Genomic DNA, 13,725 nt, shown 5'->3' with positions numbered 1-13,725 from the left:
CTCATTCTCCTCTCCTCTCCTCTCCTCTCCTCTCCTCTCCTCTCCTCTCTTCTCTTCTCCTCTCCTCTCCCTTCCCACCCATCACCCCACTCCACCATCAGTCCAGTTCATTCCAACCCAGTCCCAGTCCCAGTCCCAGTCCCAGTCCCAGCCCCCATTCCCAGTCCCAGTCCCAGCTGGGCTGTCTGAAATGTGTAATGGCTTCGATAACTTTTAGTTTACCACCCCCCCCCCTTCTCTTCTACCCCCCCTTCTCTAACCCCCCCCCTTCTCTTCTACCCCCCTTCTCTTCTACCCCCCTCTTCCACCCCCCCTTCTCTTCCACCCCCCCTTCTCTTCCACCCCCCCTTCTCTTCTATCCCCCCCTTCTCTTCCACCCCCTTCTCTTCTACCCCCCTTCTCTTCTATCCCCCCTTCTCTTCTACCCCCCTTCTCTCCCACCCCCCCTTCTCTTCCACCCCCCTTCTCTTCCACCCCCCTTCTCTTCTACCCCCCCTTCTCTTCTACCCCCCCTTCTCTTCCACCCCCCCTTCTCTTCTACCCCCCCTTCTCTTCTACCCCCCCTTCTCTTCCACCCCCCTTCTCTTCTACCCCCCCCTTCTCTTCTACCCCCCCTTCTCTTCTACCCCCCCTTCTCTTCCACCCCTCTCTCTTCCACCCCCCCCTTCTCTTCCACCCCCCTCGCAAAGTTCTCGCCCCTTCACCTTTTCCATTCCAACCCTAAACCCTCCACTCCCCAAACTACCCCCTAAACCCTCCACTCCCCAAACTACCCCCTCAATCCCCCAGTAGTTGTTCACTCTCCCTATATGTCACCCCCAAACACACACACACACCTGTTTCCACACCCCCACCCCCTCCCTAAACTCTCCACCCTCCTAAAAACTGCTCCCTCAATTCCCCACTAGTGTGTGTTCTCTCCCTATAGATCAGCTCACAACATTGCATGCAGATACACACACCTGTCTTTTCCCTTCTCACCTCCACCCCCCCTCATCTCCCTCCTCCACCCCCAGCAGCAGCATTCCCCTCCAGGCTAGGATATCCCAGGACTGAGCCCCTGTCTGCTCCAGCAGCTCCACACATCTGGTCCCCCCCCCCCCCCCCCCCCCCCCGCCCTCTCTCTCTCTGAAGGCTGTAATACAGCGTGACAGGTGCCCCCCCCACATGCACACAGACAAACATGCACTATGCATTTCTCCATAGGATAATAACTTGTCGGGACGGTTACCTGGACACAGATGAAGTCTAGTCCTGAACATTTTCTCTGGAGAATCTCCATTTTAAAAGGCCTTTTAGTCCAGGACTTTGTGATGAATGGGGTTATGTCGGTATAAGAGTTGTTTGAGATGCTCAGAGTTTTACAGCTGAAACACAGCAGAAGTAATAATGTAAAATACGTTCGTTGGACTGCGCTTGCCTCCTGCATATTGGAAGTCACAGTGGTGAATTTCAAAGTTGGTTGAGTCGGAAAGATGGAAACGTTTTAGGGTGGAGGGACTGAAGGATGAGGGTCGCTAAAACTTAACGAAAACAAAAAATAACTTTGGCCCAGGTCCTGCTATTTCTCTCTTTCAGACTCTCTCTCCTTCCGTCTCTCTGTCTCTGTTCCTATCATTGTCTCTCTCTCTCTCTCTCTCTCTCTCTCTCTCTCTCTCTCTCTCTCTCTCTGTCTCTCTCTCTCTCTCTTTCTTTCTCTGTCTCTCTCTCTCATTGTCTACCCTCCCTCTCTTTTATTCTCTTCCTCTTGTTCCCTTTCTCTCTCTCTCGCTCATTGTCTACCCCTCCCTCTCCTTTCCCCTCCCTCTGTCTGCAGACGCCAGTGTCTATGGCACACTCAGCAGGCTCAACTATTGCAGTGAGAAGTGTTGAGATTGCATCACATGAAGAAAGGGAGAGCTGATTGGAAAGGAGAGAGGGAGGAGAACAGATTAGGAGAAGTAAAGGGAAAGTACCTCTGAGGGACGGGAAGGGGAGGAGAGGCTACGTCTCTCTTTCTGTCTCTCTCTCTTATACACATACTATCCCTCTCTCTGTCTCTCTCTCTTTCTGTCTCTCTCTCTTATACACATACTATCCCTCTCTCTGTCTCTCTCTTATACACTCACTATCCCTCTCTCTGTCTCTCTCTCGTTCTCTCTCCTCCTCTCTCTTATACACTCACTATCCGTCTCTCTCTCTCTCTCCCATCTACCAGTTCTATCCCCCTTTCAATCTCCCTCTCTCGTTTGAATGGAATTCTTTATTGTATTTCTCTTATCTATCTCACTCTTTCTCTCACCACAGTACTACAACAGGTGTCCAAGTTCAGCTCTCTTCCTTGTACTTCAGTGAAGGCAATCTCTCTCTCTCCCTTTCTCTCCATTTCTCTCTCTCTCTCCCTTTCTCTCCATTTCTCTCTCTCTCCCCTTTCCTTCCATTTCTCTCTCTCTCTCTCTCTCCCTTTCTCTCCATTTCTCTCTCTCTCCCTTTCTCTCTCTCTCTCTCTCCCTTTCTCTCTCTTCTCTCTCTCCCCCTTTCTCTCAATTTCTCTCTCTCTCTCCCTTTCTCTCTCTCTCTCCCTTTCTCTCTCTCTCTCTCTCTCTCTCCCCTCTCTCTCTCTCTCTCTCTCTCTCGCTCTGTCCTCTCTCTCTCTCTCTCCATTTCTCTCTCTCTCTCTCTCTCTCTCTCTCTCTCTCTCTTTCTCTCCATTTCTCTCTCACTCTCTCTCTCTCGCTCTCTCTCCTCTTTCTCTCTCGTCTCTCTCTCATTCTCTCACTCTCGCACTCACTCTCTCGCTCTCACTCTCTCTCGCCCTCTCTGTCAATTCTTCTCCATACATTTGTCAGTTATAGTGAGTATCATAAGTATTCACATTTCGCATTTTGTTGCGTGATTGATATGATATGTACAAAATATTCCATTATGTCAAAGTGAAAAGAAAATGATATAAATGTTAACATTAATAAAAAATGAAATAACTAAAATATAGGTGTTTCAAAAGTATTCACCCCATAGACAAACCCACATTAGTTCAAGAGTCAAATTTGGCTTAAGAAGGTTCCTCAGTCAAGTATTGAATTTCAAGCACAGATTCAACTACAAAGACCTTTTTGAAAGCCTCATAAAGAAGGGCTGTGATTGGTTGATGGGTAACAATAGCAAATAAATCATGGAATATCTCTTTAAGTATGGTCAACTGAATCATTATGCCGAGGGTGATGTATTAAACCACCCAGACACAAGAAAGATACAGTCGTCTTTCTGAACTGAGCTGCAGGACAGGAAGGAACCTGCTCAGGGGATGTCACCATGAGGCCATTGGGGATTTTAAAACAGCTACAGAGTTCAATGGCTGTGAAGGTGGAAAACTGAAGACGGATCAACAGCATTATCGTTACTACGTCCTTATAAGGCTTTATGCAATACCATTGCAACATTATATGCATGTATAAAGGCTTGGTTTTTAGACACAGAGAGAAAGTGCATATGCTGTTGCATAATGCCTTATAAGGACATAGTGGGATGGAGGGATGGAGAAATTTGACGAGAGAGAGCGACGAAGAGGAAGAAATAGAAGAATATAAGTTTTACAGAAAGTCAGAACAGACATAACTAACAAACGTACGAAGAGACATTCCCTTAAAAAACAAAATGAAAGAGAAAAAACAGTCTTATGACAAACAGCAGAGAGACATGTAAAGGAAAGGTTGGGCTCAGGACCGGTCTTATGACAAACAGCAGGAGAGACAGAGAGAGAGTGGATGAAATAAAAGAGTAGAGAATAGTAGAGGAAAAAAACAAGAAAAAGGGAGTTTATGAGAAAAAGGGAGTTTATGATAAAAAAGGGAGTTTATGAGAAAAAGGGAGTTTATGATAAAAAAGGGAGTTTATGAGAAAAAGGGAGTGAGGGAATGGAGAGGGAGAGAGAGGAAAGGAAGGAGAGAAAGAGAAGGAGGAGCGAGAGAAGCAGTGAAAGAGGGCAAGAGAGAGGCGTTAGGAGGCTATGATAGAGTTGAGAGTTAAGGCAAGCCACAGGAAGGGAGGGAGGGATAGAAGGAGTGAAAAAGGGAAAGACAGAGGCGTTAGGGGTTATGATACATCTGAGGATTTGGAGAAGAAATTAAGCCACAGGAAAAAGAATGAGAGAGAGGGAGTGAAAGAGGGCAAGGGAGAGGCTTAAAGGGGGTACGATACAGAGGAAAGGAACGCCACAGGAAGGAGCGAAAGAAGAAGGGAGGGAGAGAGAAGGAGTGAAAGAGGGCAAGGGAGAGGCGTGTACAGAGGAGAGAGAGGCCAGCTCAGGGCGCCGTGGAAACGAAGGTTTCCTGTCTGAGGAGGAAAGAATCTCTCATCTCAGGGTGTGTGATACACCACTGTGTGTGTGTGTGTGTGTGTGTGTGTGTGTGTGTGTGTGTGTGTGTGTGTGTGTGTGTGTGTGTGTGTGTGTGTGTGTGTGTGTGTGTGTGAGACATACAGTACTCTAGAGCTATGGGGTATTGAGGGGGTGTGACTGCCTGTGGTGCAGTGTGTGTGTGTGTGTGTGTTGGGTGGCGGGGGATCAGTAAGGGGGCCTGGGCATTCTGCCCAAAGGGAGGTCATTGAGGAAAAGGGGGAGCCGTGAGTGTGTGTGTTGTGTGTGTGTGTGTCTGCATACATATGGTGGTATATGTGCATGCCTCAACAATACTCTGAATAGCAGTGTGTGTGAGAATTTAGGGAGGTTCTTATGGAATGCAGAGCCACTGTGGTGAGTTGGCACGCAGTGAGAAGTGTGTGTGTGTGTGTGTACTGTATGTCTACCGTGTGTGTAACTAACTGTAACACTGACTTCATTGTGGTGAGGAGTCTGTTCTATATTACTGCATATTGGAGATCTTTTCTGTATTATACAATTGCAGTGTGTATCCCAACAGGTTTACACTTATTCCAGTTCAGTGGGTTTACTGTAAAAATGTGTTAATATACCAGACTTTATGGCTCTAATAGCCCTGTTACTCTTCGTTGACATTAATGTGGAGCTGATAAGGGAAGCTTTAATGAAAGAGGTCAGTAGATGAAAATGCTGCCTTAGTGAATAAATAAATGAAACCGTGTGTGTGTGTGTGTGTGTGTGTGTGTGTGTGTGTGTGTGTGTGTGTGTGTGTGTGTGTGTGTGTGTGTGTGTGTGTGTGTGTGTGTGTGTGTGTGTGTGTGTGTGTGTGTGTGTGTGTGTGTGTGTGTGTGTGTTGTTCTGAAGCTGGCTGCAGCTGGTGTAGTATAGTGACGTCTCCCTCCTCAGCACCTGAACTAACTGTCACTGACCTCTTCTGTCCAAGCTTTCACCACCAGCTACACACTGATGTCATTGACAGATCCGTGTTAGACTCTGACCTCACACAGTCACTCACAGAAATCTGGAGTCAGGATTTGACGCTCACTAAGGAGTTCACTGGGTCAAACCTTTTTTGCTGACTCTGGAAAGGGGGGGTGGGGTCTGTGTGTGTGCGCATATGCAAGTGTGTACGTACACATTTGTGTGTGCGTGAGTGCAATGCATACTGTGTGTATGTGTGCGTTCATACAGTATATGTGTGTGTGTGTGCATACAATGTGAGTGTTTGTGTGTATGGGGCATCTTAAGTGAGCGTTTGGTTGACAGGTCAGACATGTACTCTTCGCAGCATGCTGTGAGACGGGGTGGATCTTCCCCTAGTCTTCCACTAGTGTTTAGCAGCCCTAACATATGTGTGGTTCTCTCTCACATAACCACTGTACTGTACAGGGAGTTGCTGACGTGTGTGTGTCTGAGCGTATGAGAAAATGGGACAGTGTGTGTGTGTGTAATTGCACATTTACAAGAGGAATAGGATGAAAGACAGAGAGATAGCAAGTGGGCTTGTTGAGACAAGTGTGAGTGGGTGTATGTGTAGACTTTAGTGTAGAGGGGAGTGTAAGAGGGGAGTGTAGATGTGTGTCGAACATGGGAGGCCCAAGGGAGACACAATTATCTCATTCAGACACACACCACACTGTCCCAGTCTGTTTCTCTATGGGAGGTAGAGGGGGACAAAGGCTTCTCTGAGAGAAGCAGAGAGGGGCTTCTTTCTACAAAGAGCAGCTGACCCCATCCCATGGCTCAGTGAGGAAGTGTATGGGGCGAACAAACACATACTCTGCCCTGTACTCATCCCCCCCACTCATCCATTTGTTATGTGTGTAACAAATATGTGTGTGCAAAAGCTCTTGTGTGTGTGCAACATTTGCGTGTATGTGTGTGTGTGTGTAACATGATGTGTGTGTAAAGGCCTCTGTGCGTGTGTGTAGAATGATGTGTGTGTGTAACGTGTGTATGTAACATGTGTGAAAGCTCTTGTTGCGTGTGAGAAAGTTGCTTCTGAACAAACCCAGTTGATGGAAATATGCACAGAGAGCCATGTCTCAATGTTACAGTTAATTGCCTGTGGCTACTGAGAAAAAGCAGTTTGGATCTGGGTCACGCTATTTTATTCATGCCCAGTAACATACCATAATACTTAGCTATAGGATTACCATCCCATAATACTTAGCTATAGGATTACCATCCCATAATACTTAGCTATAGGATTACCATCCCATAATACTTAGCTATATGATTACCATCCCATAATACTTAGCAATATGATTACCATACCATAATACTTAGATATATTATTACCATACTATAATACTTAGATATATTATTACCATACTATAATATTTAGATATATTATTACCATACCCTAATACTTAGATATATTATTACCATACCATAATACTTAGATATATTATTACCATACCCTAATACTTAGATATATTATTACCATACTATAATATTTAGCTATATGATTACCATACCATAATACTTAGATATATTATTACCATACCATAATATTTAGCTGTAGGATAACCATACCATACCATAATACTTAGCTATATGATTACCATACCATACTATAATACTTAGCTATAGGATAACCATACCATACCATAATACTTAGCTATAGGATTACCATGCCATAATATTTAGCTATATGATTACCATCCCATACCATAATACTTAGCTATAGGATAACCATACCATACCATAATACTTAGCTATAGGATAACCATACCATAATACTTAGCTATAGGATTACCATCCCATACCATAATACTTAGCTATAGGATAACCATACCATACCATAATACTTAGCTATAGGATTACCATACCATACCATAATACTTAGCTATAGGATAACCATACCATACCATAATACTTAGCAATAGGATTACCATACCATACCATAATACTTAGCTATAGGATAACCATATCATACCTTAATACTTAGCTATAGGATTACCATACCATACCATAATACTTAGCTATAGGATAACCATACCATACCATAATACTTAGCTATAGGATTACCATACCATACCATAATACTTAGCTATAGGATAACCATACCATACTATAATACTTAGCTATAGGATTACCATACCATACCATAATACTTAGTTATAGGATAACCATACCATAATACTTAGCTATAGGATTACCATACCATAATACTTAGCTATAGGATTACCATGCCATAATACTTAGCTATAGGATTACCATACCATACCATAAAATTTAGCTGTAGGATAACCATGCCATACCATGATACTTAGCTATAGGATTACCATACCATACCATAATACTTAGCTATAGGATAGGATAACCATACCATACCATGATACTTAGCTATAGGATAGGATAACCATAACATACCATAATATTTAGCTATAGGATAGGATAACCATACCATAATACTTAGCTATAGGATAGGATAACCATACCATACCATAATACTTAGCTATAGGATAGGATAACCCATAACATACCATAATATTTAGCTATAGGATAGGATAACCATACCATACCATAATATTTAGCTATAGGATAGGATAACCATAACATACCATAATATTTAGCTATAGGATAGGATAACCATAACATACCATAATATTTAGCTATAGGATAGGATAACCATAACATACCATAATATTTAGCTATAGGATAGGATAACCATAACATACCATAATATTTAGCTATAGGATAGGATAACCATACCATAATACTTAGCTATAGGATAGGATAACCATACCATACCATAATACTTAGCTATAGGATAGGATAACCATACCATACCATAATACTTAGCTATAGGAAAGGATAACCATACCATACCATAATACTTAGCTATAGGATAGGATAACCATACCATACCATAATACTTAGCTATAGGATAGGATAACCATACCATACCATAATACTTAGCTACAGGATAGGATAACCATACCATACCATAATACTTAGCTATAGGATAGGATAACCATACCATACCATAATACTTAGCTATAGGATAGGATAACCATACCATACAATAATACTTAGCTATAGGATAGGATAACCATACCATAATACTTAGCTATAGGATAGGATAACCATAACATACCATAATACTTAGCTATAGGATAGGATAACCATACCATACCATAATACTTAGCTATAGGATAGTATAACCATACCATACCATAATACTTAGCTATAGGGTAGGATAACCATACCATAATACTTAGCTATAGGGTAGGATAACCATACCATACCATAATACTTAGCTATAGGGTAGGATAACCATACCATAATACTTAGCTATAGGATAGGATAACCATACCATACTATAATACTTAGCTATAGGATAGGATAACCATACCATACTATAATACTTAGCTATAGGGTAGGATAACCATACCATACTATAATACTTAGCTATAGGATAGGATAACCATACCATACTATAATACTTAGCTATAGGGTAGGATAACCATACCATACTATAATACTTAGCTATAGGATAGGATAACCATACCATACTATAATACTTAGCTATAGGGTAGGATAACCATACCATACTATAATACTTAGCTATAGGATAGTATAACCATACCATACCATAATACTTAGCTATAGGATAGGATAACCATACCATAATACTTAGCTATAGGGTAGGATAACCATACCATACCATAATACTTAGCTATAGGATAGGATAACCATACCATAATACTTAGCTATAGGGTAGGATAACCATACCATACCATAATACTTAGCTATAGGATAGGATAACCATACCATAATACTTAGCTATAGGATAGGATAACCATACCATACCATAATACTTAGCTATAGGATAGGATAACCATACCATAATACTTAGCTATAGGATAGGATAACCATACCATAATACTTAGCTATAGGATAGGATAACCATACCATACCATAATACTTAGCTATAGGATAGGATAACCATACCATACCATAATACTTAGCTATAGGATAGGATAACCATACCATAATACTTAGCTATAGGATAGGATAACCATACCATACCATAATACTTAGCTATAGGATAGGATAACCATACCATACCATAATACTTAGCTATAGGATAGGATAACCATACCATACCATAATACTTAGCTATAGGGTAGGATAACCATACCATAATACTTAGCTATAGGATAGGATAACCATACCATAATACTTAGCTATAGGATAGGATAACCATACCATAATACTTAGCTATAGGATAGGATAACCATACCATACTATAATACTTAGCTATAGGATAGGATAACCATACCATACCATAATACTTAGCTATAGGATAGGATAACCATACCATACCATAATACTTAGCTATAGGATAGGATAACCATACCATACCATAATACTTAGCTATAGGATAGGATAACCATACCATACCATAATACTTAGCTATAGGGTAGGATAACCATACCATAATACTTAGCTATAGGATAGGATAACCATACCATAATACTTAGCTATAGGATAGGATAACCATACCATAATACTTAGCTATAGGATAGGATAACCATACCATACTATAATACTTAGCTATAGGATAGGATAACCATACCATACCATAATACTTAGCTATAGGATAGGATAACCATACCATACCATAATACTTAGCTATAGGATAGGATAACCATACCATACAATAATACTTAGCTATAGGATAGGATAACCATACCATAATACTTAGCTATAGGGTAGGATAACCATAACATACCATAATACTTAGCTATAGGATAGGATAACCATACCATACTATAATACTTAGCTATAGGATAGGATAACCATACCATACCATAATACTTAGCTATAGGATAGGATAACCATACCATAATACTTAGCTATAGGATAGGATAACCATACCATACAATAATACTTAGCTATAGGATAGGATAACCATACCATAATACTTAGCTATAGGATAGGATAACCATACCATACAATAATACTTAGCTATAGGATAGGATAACCATACCATAATACTTAGCTATAGGGTAGGATAACCATACCATACCATAATACTTAGCTATAGGATAGGATAACCATACCATAATACTTAGCTATAGGATAGGATAACCATACCATACCATAATACTTAGCTATAGGATAGGATAACCATACCATAATACTTAGCTATAGGGTAGGATAACCATACCATACCATAATACTTAGCTATAGGATAGGATAACCATACCATACCATAATACTTAGCTATAGGATAGGATAACCATACCATAATACTTAGCTATAGGGTAGGATAACCATACCATACCATAATACTTAGCTATAGGATAGGATAACCATACCATAATACTTAGCTATAGGATAGGATAACCATACCATACCATAATACTTAGCTATAGGATAGGATAACCATACCATAATACTTAGCTATAGGGTAGGATAACCATACCATACCATAATACTTAGCTATAGGATAGGATAACCATACCATACCATAATACTTAGCTATAGGATAGGATAACCATACCATACCATAATACTTAGCTATAGGATAGGATAACCATACCATACCATAATACTTAGCTATAGGATAGGATAACCATACCATACCATAATACTTAGCTATAGGATAGGATAACCATACCATACCATAATACTTAGCTATAGGATAGGATAACCATACCATACCATAATACTTAGCTATAGGGTAGGATAACCATACCATACCATAATACTTAGCTATAGGATAGGATAACCATACCATACCATAATACTTAGCTATAGGGTAGGATAACCATACCATACCATAATACTTAGCTATAGGGTAGGATAACCATACCATAATACTTAGCTATAGGATAGGATAACCATACCATACCATAATACTTAGCTATAGGGTAGGATAACCATACCATACCATAATACTTAGCTATAGGATAGGATAACCATACCATACCATAATACTTAGCTATAGGGTAGGATAACCATACCATACTATAATACTTAGCTATAGGATAGGATAACCATACCATACCATAATACTTAGCTATAGGATAGGATAACCATACCATACCATAATACTTAGCTATAGGATAGGATAACCATACCATACCATAATACTTAGCTATAGGATAGGATAACCATACCATACCATAATACTTAGCTATAGGATAGGATAACCATACCATACCATAATACTTAGCTATAGGATAGGATAACCATACCATACCATAATACTTAGCTATAGGGTAGGATAACCATACCATACCATAATACTTAGCTATAGGATAGGATAACCATACCATACCATAATACTTAGCTATAGGGTAGGATAACCATACCATACCATAATACTTAGCTATAGGATAGGATAACCATACCATACCATAATACTTAGCTTTTGGATTACTATACTATCTACTCCATTCAGATCTACAGAATTGCAGAAGTGGGGCCATTGGGATTTATTTGAAGTTGGATAAATATAGAAAAATTCACCCAAGAGTTGTTACTGATAAGTTGATCTGACTGGGGAGTAGTTCAAGGAAAGACTGGAGTTGTTATTGATCAGATGATCTGACTGGGGAATAGTTATAGGAAGACACAGAGTTGTTCCTGATTTGTTGATCTGACTGGGGAAGTTAAAGGAAGACCCAGATTTGTTCCTGATCAGTTGATCTGACTGGGGAATAGTTCAAGGAAAGACACAGAGTTGTTCCTGATCAGATGATGTGACTGGGGAATAGTTATAGGAAGACACAGAGTTGTTACTGATCAGTTGATCTGACTGGGGAGTAGTTCAAGGAAGACCCAGATTTATTCCTGATCAGCTGATCTGACTGGGGAAGTTAAAGGAAGACACAGAGTTGTCCCTGATCAGATGATGTGACTGGGGAATAGTTATACGAAGACACAGAGTTGTTCCTGATCAGCTGATCTTACTGGGGAGTAGTTCAAGGAAAGACTGGAGTTGTTATTGATCAGATGATCTGACTGGGGAATAGTTATAGGAAGACCCAGATTTGTTCCTGATCAGTTGATCTGACTGGGGAGTAGTTCAAGGAAAGACTGGAGTTGTTCCTGATCAGCTGATCTGACTGGGGAAGTTAAAGGAAGACCCAGATTTGTTCCTGATCAGCTGATCTGACTGGGGAGTAGTTCAAGGAAAGACTGGAGTTGTTCCTGATCAGCTAATCTGACTGGGGAGTAGTTCAAGGAAAGACTGGAGTTGTTACTGATCAGTTGATCTGACTGGGGAGTAGTTCAAGGAAGACCCAGATGTATTCCTGATCAGCTGATCTGACTGGGGAGTAGTTTTTCATTTGTACAATTTTATTTCACCTTTATTTAACCAGGTTCTCATTTGCAACTGCGACCTGGCCAAGATAAAACGTAGCAATTTGACACATACAACAACACAGAGTTACACATGGAATAAACAAACATACAGTCAATAATACAGTAGAACAAAAGAAAACAAACATCTATATACAGTGAGTGCAAATGAGGTAAGTTAAGGCAATAAATAGGCCATGGTGGTGAAGTAATTACAATATAGCAATTAAACACTGGAATGGTAGATGTGCAAGTAGAGATACTGGGGTGCAAAGGAGCAAGATAAATAAATAAATACAGTATGGGGATGAGGTAGGTAGATAGGTGGGCTGTTTACAGATGGGCTATGTACAGGTGCAGTGATCTGTTAATCTGCTCTGACAGCTGATGCTCAAAGCTAGTGAGGGAGATGTGAGTCTCCAGCTTCAGAGATTTTTTCAGTTCGTTCCAGTCATTGGCAGCAGAGAACTGGAAGGAAATACGACCAAAGGAGGAATTGGCTTTGGGGGTGACCAGTGAGATATACCTGCTGGAGGGCATGCTACAAGTGGGTGCTGCTATGGTGACCAGTGAGCTGAGATAAGGCGGGGCTTTACCTAGCAGAGACTTGTAGATAACCTGTAGCCAGTCGGTTTGGCGACGAGTATGAAGCGAGGGCCAACCACAACGAGAGCGTACAGGTCGCAATGGTGGGTGGTGTATGGGGACTTTGGTGACAAAACGGATGGCACTGTGATAGTAGAGTGTTGGAGGCTATTTTATAGATGAAATCACCGAAGTCGAGGATTGGTAGGATGGTCAGTTTTACAAGGGTATGTTTGGCAGCATGAGTGAAGGATGCTTTGTTGCGATATAGGAAGCCGATTCTAGATTTAATTTTGGATTGGAGATGCTTAATGTGAGTCTGGAAGGAGAGTTTACAGTCTAACCAGACACCCAGGTATTTGTAGTTGTCCACGTATTCTAAGTCAAAGCCGTCCAGAGTAGTGATGCTGGACGGGCGAGCGGGTGCGGGCAGTGATCGATTGAATAGCATACATTTA

The 13,725-nt window shown here is 41.0% G+C and overlaps 1 protein-coding gene across 2 annotated transcripts in view; it reads left to right on the top strand.

Annotated features, from left to right (window-relative positions):
* The window catches only part of LOC149975662 (zinc finger protein GLIS2-like), a 47,695-nt gene that overhangs the window by 16,598 nt on the left and 17,372 nt on the right, over positions 1-13,725 (top strand). The window contains exon 1 of one of the 2 annotated variants that reach the window (XM_090204341.1): positions 3,991-4,340. The exons of the other annotated variant lie outside the window; for it this stretch is intronic. The gene's annotated coding sequence lies outside the window, so the exon portion shown is untranslated. Of the gene's footprint in view, positions 1-3,990; positions 4,341-13,725 lie in introns of those variants that run through there. 2 annotated transcript variants of the gene reach the window in all.

The sequence above is a fragment of the Oncorhynchus mykiss genome, chromosome 17 (genome assembly GCF_057628025.1).
Source record: "Oncorhynchus mykiss isolate SJ-2025 chromosome 17, ASM5762802v1, whole genome shotgun sequence".
Classification (NCBI taxonomy): domain Eukaryota; kingdom Metazoa; phylum Chordata; class Actinopteri; order Salmoniformes; family Salmonidae; genus Oncorhynchus; species Oncorhynchus mykiss.
Note: the sequence above shows the minus strand (reverse complement) of the source record. Positions and strands in the feature narration are given on the sequence as shown.